The 19,623-nt window shown below is 28.8% G+C and overlaps 1 protein-coding gene across 2 annotated transcripts in view; it reads left to right on the top strand.

The window, feature by feature from the left end:
• Positions 1-17,215: 17,215 nt before the first annotated feature.
• Positions 17,216-19,623, top strand: part of LOC123534592 (synergin gamma-like) — a 41,088-nt gene continuing 38,680 nt past the window's right edge. For both annotated transcript variants that reach the window (XM_053518999.1, XM_053518998.1), the window contains exon 1: positions 17,216-17,283. The gene's annotated coding sequence lies outside the window, so the exon portion shown is untranslated. The remainder of the gene's footprint in view (positions 17,284-19,623) is intronic.

Here is a 19,623-nt window from a genome sequence, read left to right on the forward strand (position 1 = left end):
TGTTCCTTGTGTTAGATGAATTTTAATTTTTTTCTTATACATAGATATTATTCTGTCCGATCCAATGTCAAAGTCCTCGGCTACTATATTTACAATATTGGTAAATGTACTAAAAATTAGATCATCATCATTATTCCACCGCCTAAATATAAAATGTGATATTGGGCTTTTAGTCGGTTTATCCGGTTCAGCTATAAACCCGGGCCCCGCTAATAAAAATTTAATATCTATTATATACATTCCAGTTTTTTTAATCGCAAACACACCCTTCAAAAGCACATTTGGTACAGCTACACTATATTGTCGGTTTATGCTTATAAAATCTCTATAATCTAAGATAATTCCAGGTTTAAATTCAAGTTCATTTAAATAGTTCAGCCCGGCCATATCTTCATATGTTGAATATATCCAGACACCACGACGGTCAAAATACTTTTTCATTTTTATGAATGTATAAAAACTGTATTTATCATAATAACTGTTATATTCAAAAAGAAACACTTCACATCCGACTTCCTCTAGCCTTTCTTCTATTTTCCTGTCTTTCTTTTTAAGTTTAAGAATTATTTCAGCTAAATCATCAATTCGTTTTGTTGTAGCAACTTTATAATCAAGCAAATTGTCAATAACAACATTTGTTCTAGCTAATTGTGTTTCTTGTTTTAAGAAAACATTTTTTACTTTTGTAATTTCTTGAGTATTAGTGGTAATTTCTTCGACATTAGTGGTTATTGCTTTAGTATTAGCAGTGAGTGATTCTCCTTGTTTAGCTGATATTTTAACTACAGAATCCAAATCATTTATTATTTTTTTAATTTTATCATTAACTGTGTTAATTGCTTCAGTATTAGCAGTAATTAACTCTCCTTGTTTAACTGATTTTTCAACTATAAAGTCCAGTTCATTTTTATGTTCTTCAACTTTAACATTAAGCTGCGTCATATCTTCTTGTAATTTTTTTGTAATATTACTTAAGTCTGCATACTTTAAATTATGACGGTTGTCAACAATACTAATCCAATTTCGAATTTGTTTTTTAAAGTCATCTATTTTAGAATTAAGCTCTTCTTTAAGGTTATCTAATGCTTTGTCATGATTATCACCTCTTTGTGAAGCTGCCTTTTCCAGTTCAGATTTATATTCTGCAAGTTTATTTGAAATCAATTCTAATAAATCTTTATGCTTTTTTCAGTTTCAGTATTTAGTTTATTTATTTCTGTTCTGATTTCTAACTGATACATATTTTGTAACTTTTTCTCAGCTTCAATAATCTTGTCTTTTAGTTCTTCATGTTTAATCATACTATCTTTTAATTCTTGAACTTGATTGTATAACTTTTCAAAAAAAATTGGTTCTAAATACTTTTTTTATATTGTCATCCGTTAAATCAGATTTCTCTTCAAGTTCTTTAATAGAATCAGTCATAGCTTTCATTTCTTCTTCAATTTTACCTTGTAATTCAACTATTAATAATGAATTCTTTTTAAAATCTTTTGTTAATTCTTCAATATTCTTTACTTCTGCTTCTAGTGTTTGTTTTATACTTTTGACATCTTCAAGATTATAGTCATCTATTACACTTTGAATTTTTTTTATACAAAAACCGTCTTGGAACTACATCAGCGGATTTATCTGGATTTCCCAGGTTGATTATTTTATTACCTCCCATATCTAATGCTCTGTTCATTGTGTTATCAAGTTCCTTATTTCTGTGAAGATATGATTCCATGTCCTTTCTAAGCTTTTTATATTGTTTTTTTGTAGCATAATCACTTAAATCAATATCAAATTTAACTTTACTTATACTGTCAGGCTCACTTATTTGTTCTATATTATTAAAAACTCCCATTATATATTACCAGTAAAGTTTTTTCTTAAAAACTTCCTTGGTTTGTCAATATATAAGAAATCATATTTTTGATTTGTTGCATTAACAAAAGAATCACGATCTATATTTTGTTCATTACAAATCATATCATTTTCTCGTTTACCTGGACTTTCAAATAAAATATAATGTGAACAGTTAATTCGGATATCTTTTGGTGTTTTATAGTAAGACTGACTTAAATAAATAACACAACAGTTTTTGTGACGTTCTTGAATAAAGTATTTTGTTATTTCATTTTAAACCTTTTTATCTTCACATACAAAATCATCAAATATTACTACTTTTTGTTTTTCTGATTCAAGATCATTAACATCAATTATTTCATTATTAGAACATTCAAGTATTTCATTTGGATCTACTTTAATTTTTTTTGCAATTTGGCTTAAGTGGTTAATTAAATCTTGATATTTAGATTGTTCTAGGTTTTTAGCATACAAGTATAATTTATCATAATATATAAGAGGTTTTCGAAGTATATGCATTAATGTATTTGTTTTTCCAGATCCAGAAGATCCACATATTAACATTCTAAAACATGAATCTGGCATAAAAGGATAATATTGTTTAAAGTTATTGGATTTATCACTTTTTGTATCATAATTTGGAATTTCCATTTATATAATATTACATTATTTTACATTATTTTACAATATCTTACATTATCTTACATGATTATATAAATGCAATCAAAACTTAATGAAATAAGAATAAGAAAAAAATTAGTCGGGCAAAAGATGAGAGCTCTTAGAGAAGAAATAATGAAAGAAAAAATAAGAAAAGCTACAAATCGGGATATGTATACTGAAATTTATAAACCAATTACTGAAAAAATAGAAAGTCAAAAAGAACAATTATCAAGTCAGTTAAAAGCATTACCTGGAATAAAACAACAATTAGCGTTATTAGGTGATGAAATGAAAGACATACAAACATATCAGGGTTTACCACAGCTATTCCAAGAACCACTACCAATCACAGAGTCTCCTGAAGATAAAGACCTGTTGAGGGAATTTGACAAATGGGAGAAAACTATACATGAAGTAAATTTGGATGCTGGTTTGGATACTGATGTTTTAAAAGAATATGGATATTCCAAACCGTCTGAAATGTTTGACTTTTTTACTGCAGATGAATCTAATCCTGATAAAATATATGAAGACACAGTCCAAAATACAATAGGTAATGTTACTACGAATATCGTGAAGCTAAACGGTCTGATAGCTAGCAAATCAAGATCAAAAGATCCAAATAAGAAAGAAGAAGCAAAAGAATTAAAACATAACCAAGGCGAACTGATAAAGTACAAAAAACGGTTGATAAATACTTTTAATTTAGCTCCTACATATGGACAAGGAATAAAACATCATAACCCATATAAAGTTTCACCAAATGGACAATATGGTAATTTAATTATTAACTTAAATAAACTTTATGGTCAAAACAAATTAATTGCTAAGGATAGAATAACTGGAAAAGAAGTCATTAACACTAAAGTAGATGATGATTTAATTGATTTGATTAATAAAAGATATAACAATAATAAAAAGCATTCAATTCATTCAAGAAAAATATTTAAAGAATTAACAGAAAAGTCAGGATTACCTATCAATAAAAGATCTATGAAATTTAAAAAAGTAATTAGGGGACAAGGTTATGACGTTTGTCCATGTAATCCAAAAGAATTGGTTAATGACTTGGAGTTAATTTGTGGTTCAATTGATGCTGGAAATAATAATGAAGGACTAAAAAATGAAGGTATTAGAATAATTGATGAACTATTAAAAATGAAAAAATTGTTACCAGAACAACATGAAAAGTTATATAAAAATTATTTTTCTTGAATATATAAATGGAACAAAAAATAGTATTAAGTTCTGAAACAGTGAAAGATAATAAAAATAAACCGAGTGATTTTACAATCAGATTTAGTCGTTCTTTAATTTTAGATAAAAATAAAACTTATGTTGTTGGTTTGGATAGTATTAACACTATGACCTACTCTTGGCATAATAATAGTGATGAATATGACAATAAAAGAATTCGTTATCATAATGGTAAGGATTGGAAAGATATTATATTTACAAATGGTTCTTACAGTTACACAGATATTAATAATTATATTAGGGAAACATTAATAAGTAATGATGATTTTGAATTTAATAAATCAGAAATTGCTCCAATAAGTTTGGAATTTGATTTAAGTAGTTTTAAGATTTTGATTTCAATTACAGATAATTTTAAGTTGGATTTGGAAATATCAAATTTTCATACATTGCTTGGATTTGAGAAAAAAAATTGGAAAATACGGAATGGGGAACTACAACACCAAATATAACTAACTCTGTGGATACAATTTACATTCATTGTGATCTTATTGATAATTCACTTGTTGATGGTAATTTCAGTGATATTATCTATGCTTTAAGTACTGCAGATTTAACAAGAGCTTATCCATTTACAAAAGAACCACAAAGAGTTGGATATTCTGAAATTAATAAATATATTATAAATTCAAAAAGAATATATATTACAGATGTATTTGGTAGAATAATTAATTTTAATGAGGTTGAAACAAGTTTTACACTAATTTTAAAAGAAATATGAAATTATAAATTTTAGTTTTATATAATGTACAAGAAAGTTTATGACAAAAATAAAGGAATATTTATTTATGTTGATGCTCACACAGGAAAAGAAATCATACATGGTACAGGTATCTTTGACACTTTAACTAAATTGTTTTCAAGCGGAGTTGCATCTTCAATTAGCACAGCTGGAAAAAAAGCTTTGGAAACAGCAGGAAAAGCAGCACTTGAAAGTGGAACAAAAAAGGTTGGAACAGAAGTTGGAAATTTAGCTGCTGATAAAATTGTTGAAAAATTTAAAAAGAAACCTGCTCCGGCAGTTGGTAATTTAATTGCCAAGGAATTACAAGAAAAGAATAACAGTAAAAATAATAAAAATAATAATGATAAAGAGGAGGATATTCATATGAGAATAAATAGAATATTGTCAGGATCTGGGACACGTAAACGTATTAACAGATTAATTTATAAAAACTAAAGTTTTAACTTTAATAAAAAATAAAATAAAAAATAAAATAATATATAATATATACATGTTTAGAACAAAACAATATTGTGAAAGATATGAATTAACTCCTATTCAATTAGATACAGCCTTAATATCTGTCTTGGGAAATAATGTTAAACAACAAAAAAACGGATATCACTTTACAATTAATGATAGAAGTTCATATTTTGATTGGTTTAATGGTTATTTTGAAGTAAGTTTTAAAGTAAATAAACTTGCTAACGGTGATGATTATGGTGGCGATGGAAATGGTAATCAAATTGCTCTAATTAATAATGCAGCTTCATTAATTGATCAGTTAGTGGTTAAACAAAATGGAAAAATTGTTTATGATTGTAATAATTTATATAAGGTAGTAAATGTAAAAAGTTTGGTTGAATTGTCTGAAGATTATGCAAAATCAACTGGAACAAATGAGTTTATTTATTTAGATACTACTGCTACTGCTGAGAGCAGGAATGATCAAGCTGGATATAATAGTGGTTTTGCTTCTAGGAAGGTATTAATCCAGGGTAATAAAGAGGTAAATGCTAAAATTCCATTAAATAATTATTCATTTTTTCAGGGTTTAGAAACTAATATTATACCTCCAAGTCAAATTCAAATAACACTGCAGTTGACAGATGATGATGAATTAATTTTTAGAGCTAATGCTGCTGATCCAGGTAGGGTAATTGTAACAAAATTAATTCTATGGTTTCCACGTTTGATTTTTAATGAATTTGGGTTTGATCTAATTACTACTGAAAGATTTAAAAAAGCAAGATGGTCATACCTTAGGGAAATGGTGACACAATCAACTGATACACAACAGATTAATACAACTTTTAGAATAACAGCTGGTGTAACAAAACCACAACATGTATTTGTTTATTTACAACATCCTAACAAAAGTAATGCACAAATACAAAATCCACATTTATTAGATACATTTAAACTTAATGCAGCAGATGAAAATTGCACTTTGAGTTCTTGTCGTCTTGAAGTTGGTAATGGTGTTTTTTATCCAGAAATAGAATACACAAGTATATCAAGAATATACGATGATGTAATTAATTATTATTATAAACAAAATAATAAGACTACTGGAAGTCTGCTAAATCGATCAAATTTTCAAAGTTTGTTTGGATTTGTTCATTTTAACTTGGAATATAAAAAGGAAGTAACTACAGAAGATCCTAAGCATATTACATTAACAATTAAATTAACTGCACTTCCCACTGCAAGATATCGTATTTACGCAATTGTATTGTATGAAGAAACAGTTGAAATAAATACTATTGGAAATGAACTTGTTATTGTTTAAATAAAATAAATTTTAAATATATAATGTCATCAAATTATATTGAATATAAAATTAACCTAACAGATGGACAAAAGAAAAATTTAGCACAAGCTTATAATAATAAAATTCCACATACTTTTAGATTAAAACATGAACAATTACATGGAAACTTCCCTTTACTATTAACAAAAACACAAATTAATCAAATTAAAAAAGCTGTTGCAAATAATAAGGGATTAGTAATTACAATTTCAAAAAGTCAAATGTCCAGTCAAGGTCAAAATGGTGGATTTTTAGGAGCTTTGGCTGGTTTGTTAGGAAAAACAATTCTTCCAATGGCAGCAAAAATAGCTCCAAAAATATTAGCCCCTCTAGGCATTGGAGCTTTGTCTGGGCTAGCCAGTACTGGTGTAAGTAAAATACTTGGAAATGGTATGATTTCAGTAGCTAATGATAAGAGAAATATGATATCACCATATCTTACACCTAATCAAAAAAAGCAACTAGTAGGATCTGGAGTGATTAAATTAACACAAAAACAAAAACAAGACGGCGGCTTTTTAGGCATGTTGGCTGCTAGTCTAGGAATACCTTTGATTACATCTTTGTTAGGTGGTAAGGGACATGGCCAGGGTGGAATTATAAATTCCCCGGGAACCAAAGGTTTTGGTCTACAGATTGATTCTCAGAAAAGACCTTACAGACGAATTCCTATAGTAAAAAAAAAATAAAATTTATAAACAAACCTATTTCTAACTTTGAAATTGAACAATGGGTAAAACAATTAAAAATTAAAAACTTTAGGGGTGTGTTTAGTAGAAATAATTTATTAAAATTAAAAGAAAAGGTTGAATGTGGAATTATAAATTTGGACGACTCTGTTGGTCCTGGAACACATTGGGTTTGTTACTTAAATAATATGTATTTCGATCCATTTGGACTTCCTCCGCCGAAAGAAGTAATTAAGTATATACCAAATGTAAAATACAACAATGTTCAATATCAAGACAAAACAAGTATGCTTTGCGGATATTATTGTTTATTTTTCATTAAAATGTTACAAGATAAAGTACCGTTGTATGATTTATTGTATAAAATACTAAAAATTAATAATGTAAAACAAAATGAACAAACTATTATAAATTATTTTAACCAATAAGGACATTTATTTAACTGGAATAATTAATATAATGGGAATATTCAATGATATAAATGAAAAAGTAAATAAAATAGAAAGACAATTAATAAGAAAACCTCCATTGTTTTTAACAATTTATACCCAAGATACCGATGGTGGATTATTTCAATGGAAAACTGTAAATGCTAGTCCTGGTTTAGTTCAAAATGGTAATAATGTAAGAATCATGCATGATTCCATCTTAATTATTCTTGTTGATGCAATTAAATTAGATAAAGGAGAAGCTAAATTACAATTAAAAAATAAAGAAAATGTAATTCTTCAAAGTTATCATGTAAAAAATAATAGAAAAAATGAATCTATTTCTATTAATTATGCAAATGAATTTAAAATAAATGATGTTATTTATATTAATTCTTTAAACGTTATGAATATTCAGTTAACAATTTATGGTTCTATAATTTAAGAGTTAATTAATTTAAGAATAAGCTAATGTATCAATACCATTATCAAGAATATATCTTTTATCGTCATAACATGATAAAGATGTTTAATTTATAACATAACTGGAAAGATTGTGTTTATCAGAACGAATAACTTTAAAGGTGTGATTACTTTGGGTTGAATTAAACAAAGTATCTTTATAATTTTTATGAACTATTGTTTTCTTAACAACAAGTTTTTTAATTCCTTTACATTTTTTAACATTTACTTCGTTTTCTAATAAATAAGAATACATTTTACTTCTTAATCCGACAAATTCAACAATGGGAATGCCGGCAGCTTCGTCTTTAAATTTTCCAATTACTTTTTTATTATTGTCGAAATAAAATTTTGAGTTGTTATCGTAATCACTATTATCAAATAAATCTTTGTACTTATAAAAATCCTCATATGCATCTTTGGTTTTTATTTCATAACATAATGAATCAGTGTCAGTGAATAGTAATTTACAATTACCTTCGTACTTTTCCTTAATATAATTATAATGAAAATCATACATTAAATATTTTGATAAATCTAGAATGCACATTCCAACATAACAAGGTCTGTTTAATAATAAACTTTCTTTTATTCTATGAATACCAAATAAATTCTTGTTAAACATCGTTGAACTAACAAATGAAGGTCTGGCTATATATTTTAATAAAAGGTTTTCATCATGAGTTAATTTAATATTAACCGTCTTGCGTAAATTCTCCATCGTCTTACCGAATACAGAATTGTTCATTAACTTAAAAAAGTCTTTTTCAAATGAATTTTTTGCTTTAGATCTTTTTTGAGTATTAAAATCAATATACTTTTTTAACCAAGAACTTTCGTCAAAAGTTAATATTTTGTGTATTTTTGTTACTTTTAACCCTAATTGTGTATATAGTTCAAGATTTTTAAAATGAACTACATAATTTTGTTTTTTCATTAAAGTTGGAACTAATTTTTTTACGTTACTTTTTCCTATTTCAAATTCTGTTTTAATATTTTTACTATAATCAGAAAGCCATTGATCTGGTATTTTAATTTTTTCAGGAGCTAAAGGATAATCATTGTTGGTTTTATGTAATTCTTTTGGATATTCAAGATCACATTCAACTATAAAGTTAGTTTTACCTTTTGCAATTAATTTCTTAAATTGTTTTTCGGATATAAATTTAAAGTTTCCAGAGGGTAAAAGGTTGACACATAGCCCAACCGTAAAGGTTATTGGCGTCAAGGTACATAATGTATTTGTTGTCAAGTTTAGGATTATAATCTTTCATATATTTATTGTTTGCTTTACTGTATCTGTTTGAAATATAACTTATTCCTCCTCTCAGTCCCTTTTCAATAAAAAGAGACATATCAATATCAGTTATTAAATCTAACTTAATTCCAGTCATTTTTAACATTGCATCCCAAGCTAAACCAGGACTACTAAAATAATGACAAGGATCTAATTTGTAGTACTCTAAACATAGTTTTCTAAAATTTTCAAATACATCAGCTAAAAGTAATACATCAGTTTTTAAATATAGATCATGATATTCTCCCATTGTTTTAATTTTAAATTTATTCCAAACATTTTTAGCATGTTCGTATTCATTATCAGAAATATTAGTTTCATTTAAAATTGAATAAAACTCTTCTTTAGAAGGTAATTCTGTTTCTTTGAATTTTTTAAATGAATCCATGTAATCATATGGATAAACACTTTTTGTTTTTAATAAATTAATGCTTTCACAATCAAATTCTTGAGATAAGTATTTAAATTCTGGAATATTTTTTACTAGGTTAGCCAATGATTGAGACATAAATTGAAATGAATCAATAAAAACCAAGTCGGAAATCATAAATGCCATATATCTTTCCATATTGTTAGGAATAACATTAATTTCTTTTTTAAATTTCCCTATTTGTTGAATAATAAAATGACAGTCATAACCTCTTAAATTATGAAAAATAACAGGAATTTTATGTGTTAGTTTAAAATTAATATTACATTCTGAGTGAGCACTTCCTCTGAATTTTCCTGTTATATGACAGTGATCTCTTACTTTGATTGAATCTTCTATATATTCTTTTTCACAAATATGACAAAACTTTTGTTTTTTAAATTCACTTTCATCTTTTTTAGACATTCTTAGTTCTTGGTTAAAGTGCTCTTTAAATATTTCTTTACAATATTCCTCTTCCTCAAGCATTTTTTCAATAAACTTATAAACTGCATTAGGACCTCTATAAATCTGGGTTGGTTTAGTATATTTATCGTCATAACAACAAACAACTTTATAGCCGTAACCACAATCTATATGATTTTGATATGGTTCAGTAAATGAAGATTTAGTTGATGGTAAAGCAGTTAAAACTTTTTTAGTTATTGATTCAAAATCAGCATAAATTACAAAAGGTACTGCTAAACCTTTATGATAATTTTTAAATTGTACTTTACTTCCCTCTTTTGGCATTTTTACACCTTGGATACCATTAATAGCTAAACAATTTGGAATATGTTCATTTAATATTCTTTCTTGAGAAAAATGTTGCAGACAACTTTTACAGAAGTGTTTTTTATTTGCATGTTTTGTTTTGTTAAACATTAATCTATTAAAGTCTTTTATCCAAACATAATGTTGGACTACAGTTCTTGAGGGCTTACAGTCATCATCAGTTATTTTATCATTAGTAATTAGCAACATGTCACAGTGTTCTTCGTATTGATATTTTGATATGTACAATGGATAAATACTATTTTCTTCATAACCAAATATATTAAATGATATTTCATTTAAAACTTCTATTTTAGGTATTTGATTTAATGTAACAGGAAATTTAATTCCAGTATAATCAAGATTGTTTATATGTTTTTTTATAATTTGAAACTCTTTCAGAATGTTTTGTTACAGGAAATTTATAAGCTAAATGACACCATCTAAAACATTCGTTATCATCATTCTTTATATTTATTAATCCTTTCTTCGGATTTTGTAATGATTTTGGTAATTCTAAATAACTTGAAGCAGCCAATGGACTATACTTATATCTATTTATATAATGAGCATCAACTGACTCTATTCTCCAGCCACTTCCTTCAGAAATCCAATTACCAATTCTATTTATTATTTCATCAAAAGCTTGATGTAAAGTTTTTTTTATTTCGTTTGTGTTAATAATTTCTAAAGCCTTTGATTGAAAATAAGCTGATTTATATATTGTATCAGTTTTATCCATTTTTGCAAAAGTTATTTTTAAAACAACGTTTATTTTTATACCTTTTAAAGTTTTAAGTTCAGATTTAAGTATTTCATAAGAGTTGTTTATAGTTAAATATAATTGATTTTTTGGATCTTGTTTATATGTAATTTTAATTTCAAATTTCTTATAATATTGTTTTGTAGATCTCTCGATTTCCATCTGTATATTATATTTAGAAAATAAAATTCGTTAAGCAAAAAAGGATTAAAAAAAATAATTAAAAAAAAATAATAAAATAAATAAAGTTTTAAATTATCTTTAAGAAGAATTAAAATATTTAAACTTATATCTTTTTCCATTAGTTTTTGATATTCCACATTTTACTCGGTTTTCTCCTTTGCAGCACATTGTTATTAACCCAGAATTAATACCAAGGTCTTTAGACGCTGCATAATTGCTTTTATATGTTTTTTCTTCATTAGTATCACAGTCGGTTACAATAACTTTTTTAGGATTGTTTCGAATATTATTTGGTCTGGGACAATCACATAATCTTTCAGCATTTTCTTCTTCAGTTAATAGACAACCACAGTTCCATTCAAATAAATTATTTTTTAAAGATAAGGATCTATAACATTTTATAATTTATCAATGACATGATTTTTATATTCATCGCTAACTATTTGATTAAGTTTTGATTTAATAACATTTCTTCTTTTAAGAACTTTCTTATATGAATTTTTGTCTGGATTCATTATTTCTCCTAAAGTGCTAGATAATTTTGACATAATCATTCTATCTACCTTTCTATTAACCATCTATATATATAATATACTTATAGAAAAAAATCTCTAAAAACGCACGTAAAATTTAATACAGCTCTTCTTCTTTTTTACTTTTATATCCGTTAAGTTTAAATTCCTTCATATACGTTTCAAAAGGCATTGAATATTTTTTTCTTCCTGCATTTCTAATAGTATTGTAAAAATATCCTGAATAACTTGTTTCTCTTCTTCTTTATTTACTTTTCCAATCCGTGCTTTTGTTATAAGTTGTTTTATTTTGTGATGATGTGCTTTTAAAATAAATTTCTTGTCGTCAAGTTTTAGTCTGTTAGTAAATATGGTAATTACTGATGGAACAGCGCCAGCAACTGCTACAAATATAGGAATAGCTGGAACAAGTGCTAATGCAGCTGAACAACCAAAAACACCTGCTGTAATATATAATCCGGTACTTACTCTCCCGCAAAATTTATAACTTTTTCTGTAAGCAGCAGCTAGTTTAGTTAAGTGAATGATTAACTGGTCTAATGTTTCTATTCCATTATTAGAAATTAAATTTTTATGGCTCATTTATATAATATATTTTTTAAATTAAATTTCTTCCAATTCACTAAACGGAACCCAACTATTAAATTTTTCACTATAACCTTTCCATTTTACTAAAGCTTGTTTTTTCTTATAGTCTTGTCTGATAACTTTTTCTATTCTAAAAACCTCTTGTGTAGTAGGTAAAAGTTCTTGTTCATAAAATGAACCTTGAATTATTTCATCATTTAAATCTTTAATAGTGTATGTTCTGGGATTTGTATTATTAATTTTATAAATTATAAATATTTCCTCTGTCCAGTTTGGTGTATATCCTTTTTCAAAATGTCTTTTAAGTTTGCTTAAACGAACTCGATCACCAATTTTAAATTTTACTCTTTGGTATCTTTAAATCACCATATAAATTAAAGTAAACAGTACCTTTATTTAAGTTTTTACTAGCTTCGGTTGGTGTCATTTTTATACTAGAATGTTTTGTTTTGTTATATTTATCAACCATATCCTGCAAATTATCTAAATAAGTATAAGTATTATTTGCTGTAAAATATTTCCACATTATTCTTTTTAAACTTCTATTAAATCTTTCTATTACTACAGCCTTTCCTTCATTAAATGTATGGTACATATTAATCTTATTTTTATTCAAAAATGATTCAAATTTTTTATTATAAAATTCTTTTCCTTCATCTACCCATAAATTTGCTGGTAATCGTCCTTCTAAAATTATTTTTTCAAATGCTTCAGTAACAGATTCTCCAGTTTTATTCTTTAATGGAATAACCCAAGCATATTTACTAAATATATCAATAACGGTTAACAAGTACTTTACTCCTTTATTATATTTTGAAAAAGCTTGCATGTCAACTAAATCAGCTGACCAAGTATCATCAATATCATTAACTATCACTCTTCGTTTCCTAAATTTTCTTTTAATTGGTTTGTGTAATTCTTCTGCTAATTCATCGCTCCATGTGATTCCGGGGGTAGTAAAAGTTTGCTCTACCCCCTTTTCCCGTTTTTTGATTTTTGTCCGAGACCAAGTGTGTATTTCGTTTTGATAGCTGGTTTTACAACTAAATGTTTTGCAATCTTTTCTCCAAATGTTTTTGATTTAGTTTTGTTTAAATTGGAAAGCATTTGCTTATCACACGTACCCTTTTTTACACCACTGTCATAGCAAAAATCATGGTCCATACATACTGCATCCAGTTCATTGACAAGGGGTCCATTATCTAGGGGATTTCCTGGCCCACAATAATTATATCCTGGAAGTGTTAAACCTTTCTTAGGTAATAAAGGTAACATTGCTTTGTGAATATCTAAATTACCCCCTGTACTTTTAACAAACTTTGATTTCATTTTTCCACAAGATAAACAAGTAGCCCTTATCATTTTTCTCCCGTTTTTGTTGTAACATAATGAGGATTTATATTATCAGTAAATCTTCTTTCTTTCAAACAATATATTTTATTCTGTAAACTCATCTATATCATATGTATTTAAAACTTTTAACTGGGTTTAAAACCTGTGGGTTTTAAATTGTCCAGCATTGGTCAGTCCGGACCAAAGACTAAATCTTTTTTTGGTTAAACCAAAGGTTTTCATTCGGTTTAACTAAAGATTTAAAAGATTTTCAGGGTATCAAGGGTACTAAGTTAGTATTTTAAGTTTAGGGCAAGGTTAAAGTCCACTTATAGAATAGGGACAAGGGGTCAGGGGGGTCAAATATGTCCTAGAAACATCATGTCTCTAACTACTCACATCCTCCTCATCATCATGTGGCACCAGGTCAATAACTCTGGTTCAAATATTTCATGAACTATATCCCATTTTTACTTAGAATTTCAGTTTAATGTTGATGCTTTTTCACCATATCTCTTTTGTAAATGATTGGATGTGATTAAACTTAAAATTGTTGTTCCACATCAACACCCATATAATATATAACACAAGGTCCATTATGCTGGCACCAATACGTTATGCGTTTTTACTAACAGAAATTAAGGTTCAATTTAAACAGTTGTGATGCACTTTCGCTCTATCTCGGTTATTACTAGATAGATTTGATTCAAACTGAAAATAGTTGTTCCACATTATTAGCACATGGTATAGTTTAATAATATCTTATTGCAACAATTACAATAACATGAATGGTAACAGTACATATGTATACATATATATATAGTGCAAATGGGTCGGGCTACAAGTTTTAACAAATTAGCGACAGCCATCCCCAAATGATATGATACATGGTGCATTACTTTTGAATTTTTTTCACGAATTATGTCCCTTTTATACTTGTTATCACTAAATCCATTGGCACAGACTTAAGTTGTTGCCCAATATATTCATCCTCATTTGTGTCATTAAACACTCCACTGACAGCTCCAACTTCCTCAGATGTGCCCAAATTCAATATCCAGAATCGAAATGGTCGAGCTCGTTGTCTCTTGTTCTTTTTCTATCATAGAGATATTTCCTTTATGGGAATATAAGTCTCTGAAAATCGTTAATGGTAGAAAATGCCGAAAAAAACTTTATCAAGTAAGTGTGGTTTATATATGAAATAAAGAACAGCTTGGTTTAGTGGTGTTTTTCAGATAGTGTAACTTTTGGAAATCAGGAAATCCTAAATCGTTGCAAAATGCAAGGTAGTTATAAAGATATGCAAGAAATACATATTTCAGAAAAAGGTGTGTTAAAGTTGCTGAAAAACCTGAAAATTGGTAACGCTCCTGGACCAGACAATATCTCCCCACGTGTACTCAAAGAAGTAGCAACTGAAATCGCACCAGTACTGACAGTTATCTTCAACCACTCGTTCCAGACAGGTGAAATTCCAGACATTTGGAAAACTGCCAACATTTGTCCAATATTTAAAAAGGGTAAACGTTTTGATGCAATTAACTATAGACCAGTGTCGTTAACATGTATTTCGTGTAAAATAATGGAACACATAGTGACAAGTAATATCTTGGCACATGCAGGTAGATATAAAATACTTTGCCCCCTTCAGCACGGTTTCAGAAAGGGATTATCTTATGAGACCCAACTGATAATTTTTTTTGATGATGTAACTAAGAATGTAGACGAAGGTAAACAAACAGACTGTTTGGTAATGGACTTTTCAAAAGCCTTCGACAAGGTCAGTCTATTAGTGAATAAGCTTCGTCATTATGGGATTAGTGGTAAAACAAATAAATGGGTTGAAAGCTTCTTGTCTGGTAGATCTCAACGTGTTGTGGTAGATGGTGAAACATCGGACAGTGTGCCAGTGGCATCTGGAGTTCCACAGGGGTCGGTTCTAGGGCCAAGCTTATTTTTGTTCTACATAAATGACATGCCACTTGAAATTACATCTAAAGTAAGACTGTTTGCTGACGATACCATCATATATTTCGCCATAACATCAAACTCAGATTGTGGAAAACTTCAGGATGATCTCGATAGACTTGCATTGTGGGAAAACACCTGGTTAATGAAGTTCCGCCCGGATAAATGTAATGTGTTGTCTATTACAAAAAATAGAAGAATCATTAAACAGAATTACACGTTAAGAAATCATACTCTAGAACAGGTAACATCAGTAAAGTACCTTGGTATCACCATAACATCAGATTTGAAGTGCACTCGACATGTAAACAACATCTGTCAAAAAGCAAACAACACTATAGGATTTTTGAAAAGAAACTTGAACATCAGTGATAGGAATATTAAAGAGAATGCCTACAAGTCACTTGTCAGACCTTCACTTGATTATGCCTGTTCTGCATGGGACCCCTATTTGGTTACTGATAAAAATAAATTGGAAATGGTACAGAGGAGAGCAGCCAGATATGTATGTAATAGTTACCATTACACTGCATCAGTTTCAGAAATGATTGAAAATCTTAACTGGAAATCACTAGAAGAACGTAGAAAAATGACATGACTAAACATGATGCATAAGGTGGTAAATGGACATGTATACATTGACACCACTGATAAATTATTGTTAAATCAAAGATAGTCGAGAAACAACAACAATCAGTCCTGATTCCAACCTGTCGGACCAACATTAGGAAAGAGTCCTTCTACCCACGCACCATCAGGGAATGGAACACCTTACCCAATAGCACCATTTCAGCACCGAGTCTTGAGGTCTTCAAGGCTCATTTAATATTGTAAACATCAAAACACTGCCTGTTTTTGAATTAAGACACTGTAAATTTATAAAGCACAAGTGTTAATGAAGTGTTTTTAACTTTTGGACTTTTATCTTTCGCGCACATCCTAAACACGGCAGAATAGTCAACTTATTGACGGAGGCCGTTAACCGGTAGTAGGCTGATCACTACCAAATACAATGTAAGCTCACAAGTAGTCCAAATATAAATAGTACTAATCTTTTTTTCCTTTCCTAGTGCATTTTCTCGACAACAACGTGCTAACTTTTACCCTACCTCATTACAGTATATATCACTTTGCATTCTATTGAAATCGGCATGTTCCTATCGCATGTTACGTGAAAGTGGCGGCGTAAGAATTTAATGTCTCGAAAAGTGAAAATGAAAGAAGCGAAAACTAGTAAATATTTAACGAACTGTAGTTTTCTAATATAAAAGTTAACACCCCCTTTTCTTTTTGTTTTTGTAAAGTAGCGATCTAGTTCTTTATGGGAATATAAGTCTCTGAAAATCTGATATGCTAGAAAATGTCGAAAAACCGTTATGAAGTAAGTGGATTTCATATGAAATAAAGAACAGCTGGATATAGTGGTGTTCAGTCTAGAAGTAGAAGCCTAGTCAGATTAGCACGCAATCTCACAAGATGTTAAAAATACGCACCGAATAATTAGGAAATGTCAATAAAATAAACTTTGGCGTTTTAGGAAAAAAAGGTCTGTATGTAGACTGAGTTTATCGTATTTATCATGTAGTTTAATGCCAGTCGTGTCTGTGTATCTATAAGTCTGGTTGCAAGGTGTTCTGTACCGGTAGCGCATGACTAATTGCGAGTTTTGACCAACAACATTAATATATTTCGGACAACATTTCCGGATGGTTCTTGTCCTTAAACGCATCTTTGCTTAATTTACCTGTTTTCAATAGTCATTTTAGAGCTTTTGTTCAGTTATTTATGTTTATACATTTATTTAAAAAAAAGTACGAAGTATTTTCATCTCTTGATCAACGGCATTGGTTAAATTTTTTATTTAGGTCCACCTTTTCTCAAAGGAAGTGTCTAGCTGTCTGGTAATTGATTTCTTAATGAATAAGTAATGATTTTATATTAGGGCTGTCATCGATAGAAACGATATCGATGTATCAACGATATTTTTTGGTCAATCGATTATCGATTCCCATTTTCAAAAATCGATCTTTTACAGAGAGAATAAAAACTGTCTAGATAAACACTCAGACCCTCTAAAACAACTTTTTCTGCCTGCAAAAATGTGCCGTAAGAAACGGAAGTTGTCAAAAAAGGTCATGTCTAAACTTGTACCGTACTAGCAGTCTTTTCCCACTAGCCGGGACTACCTATATGGGTAGAAGTAAAAGTAAAAAGAGCTCAACTTCAGAATCTATTTGCAAAAAGTTACGTTGTTCTGTCTTGAAAGGTCGCTTCGTTGTTTGTGCATGTAAAAACATTATGTCTACGCCAATCTCGGCTTTTTACTTGTTCGCGTATAGCTGATCACTCAGTAAAAGGTACAGAATTTAGCTAGTGCCCGTAACAATAACAATCAAAGATGGCCGAAGAGGAAGCCGTCGCCGGCTTAATAGTGGAAAAGGAGTTAAAAGACGGAAAGAAAAGCTTTGTTTGGGTTCGTAGAAACACAGGGTGTTGCTTAAACATGCCTTTCAGTACAACAAACAAACAGTCAAACGCGACACACTTGAGGCCCATTGAAAACTTGGGCAGAAGTTAAAAAAAAAAACAAAAAAAAACGCGCAGTGCCAGTACCGAATGTTAGTGCAAGCTAAAAATTAGACAGGGTATGAAACAGGCTAAACATAAATAAAAACATTGAAAATAAATAAATTAATTAATTAATGACTCTGTACAGCAAGAAACGTAACTCCATCCTGCTTTTTGCAAGAATTATGGCCCCTTTTGGACTTAGAAAATCAGATTTCTTGGTAAAGTTTTGTGTTTAGGTCAGCTTTTCTCCTAAACTATCAAAGCTATTGCTTTAAAACTTGCAACACTTGTTGACCAACACAATCAAACAGTAATATAAAAAGTAGGCAATAAAACTAAACATAACATTAACAAGAAGGTATATAGCATGCCCATGGACAAATAGGTTGTTAATCAAACTTAATAATCGATATATCGATGTATCGTCGATATTTGCCTTCCGATATATCGGTATCGTCGATATGCCAAAGACCCAATCAATGACAGCCCTATTTTATATAGTGTTAAATGTTATTTACTTAACATATCAATACTTATCTGATTTTTCAGACGATAAAAGGAATGAGATCGTGTTTGTATACAAATCTGTTGATATTCTATTTTTAGAAATGATAAAACATTGATCGCCGAACGTCCATGTTATTTTGTAAAAAGTGATGTTTTTCTAACAGCCTAAACTTTAATTCTTAAAACACAAATTATGTATTTGTTTTGAAGAATGGAAAGCTTATAAAACAAGCAATTCATTAATTTTAATTTTGATTATTATTTCGAAATAAAATGGATTAATTATAAAGGCTTAACTAAAGTTTTTCTAAAAGTTTTGAACATCACACTGCCGCTATTGAAATTAACAGTTTTTTATTAAAAAAGTATTAGAATACTGAAATAAGAAAATTGTAAGTATTTCAAAACTGTTTTTATTTTGAAAATCCAGTGAAAAAGTTGTTAAAATTTAAATATTCCGGAAATAAAAGCCATCAGATGAACAGATTATAATGAGTGACGTCACGGCGATCTCGCCATTATTGATTTCGGCAAACTTTCGTTTTATCGGCTGAATAAGGCAGTGATTTATTGTAAATCTTTAGTATGTATTCACACAAAATTTTGTTTGCAGATAAGTATCGATATCTTAAGTAAATAACATTAAAACTATATAAAATTATTACCTATTCATTAGGAAATATATTACCGGATGGCTAGAAAACAGGCTAGGTGTCCGGTTTCCGAACGGCTAGACACTTCCTTTTTCTAAAGAACTACAGCTCTGAAACTTGTTTATCATCATTAGAGGACTATTATAGGCCAAGAA

The sequence above is a fragment of the Mercenaria mercenaria genome, chromosome 12 (assembly GCF_021730395.1).
Source record: "Mercenaria mercenaria strain notata chromosome 12, MADL_Memer_1, whole genome shotgun sequence".
NCBI classification, from domain to species: domain Eukaryota; kingdom Metazoa; phylum Mollusca; class Bivalvia; order Venerida; family Veneridae; genus Mercenaria; species Mercenaria mercenaria.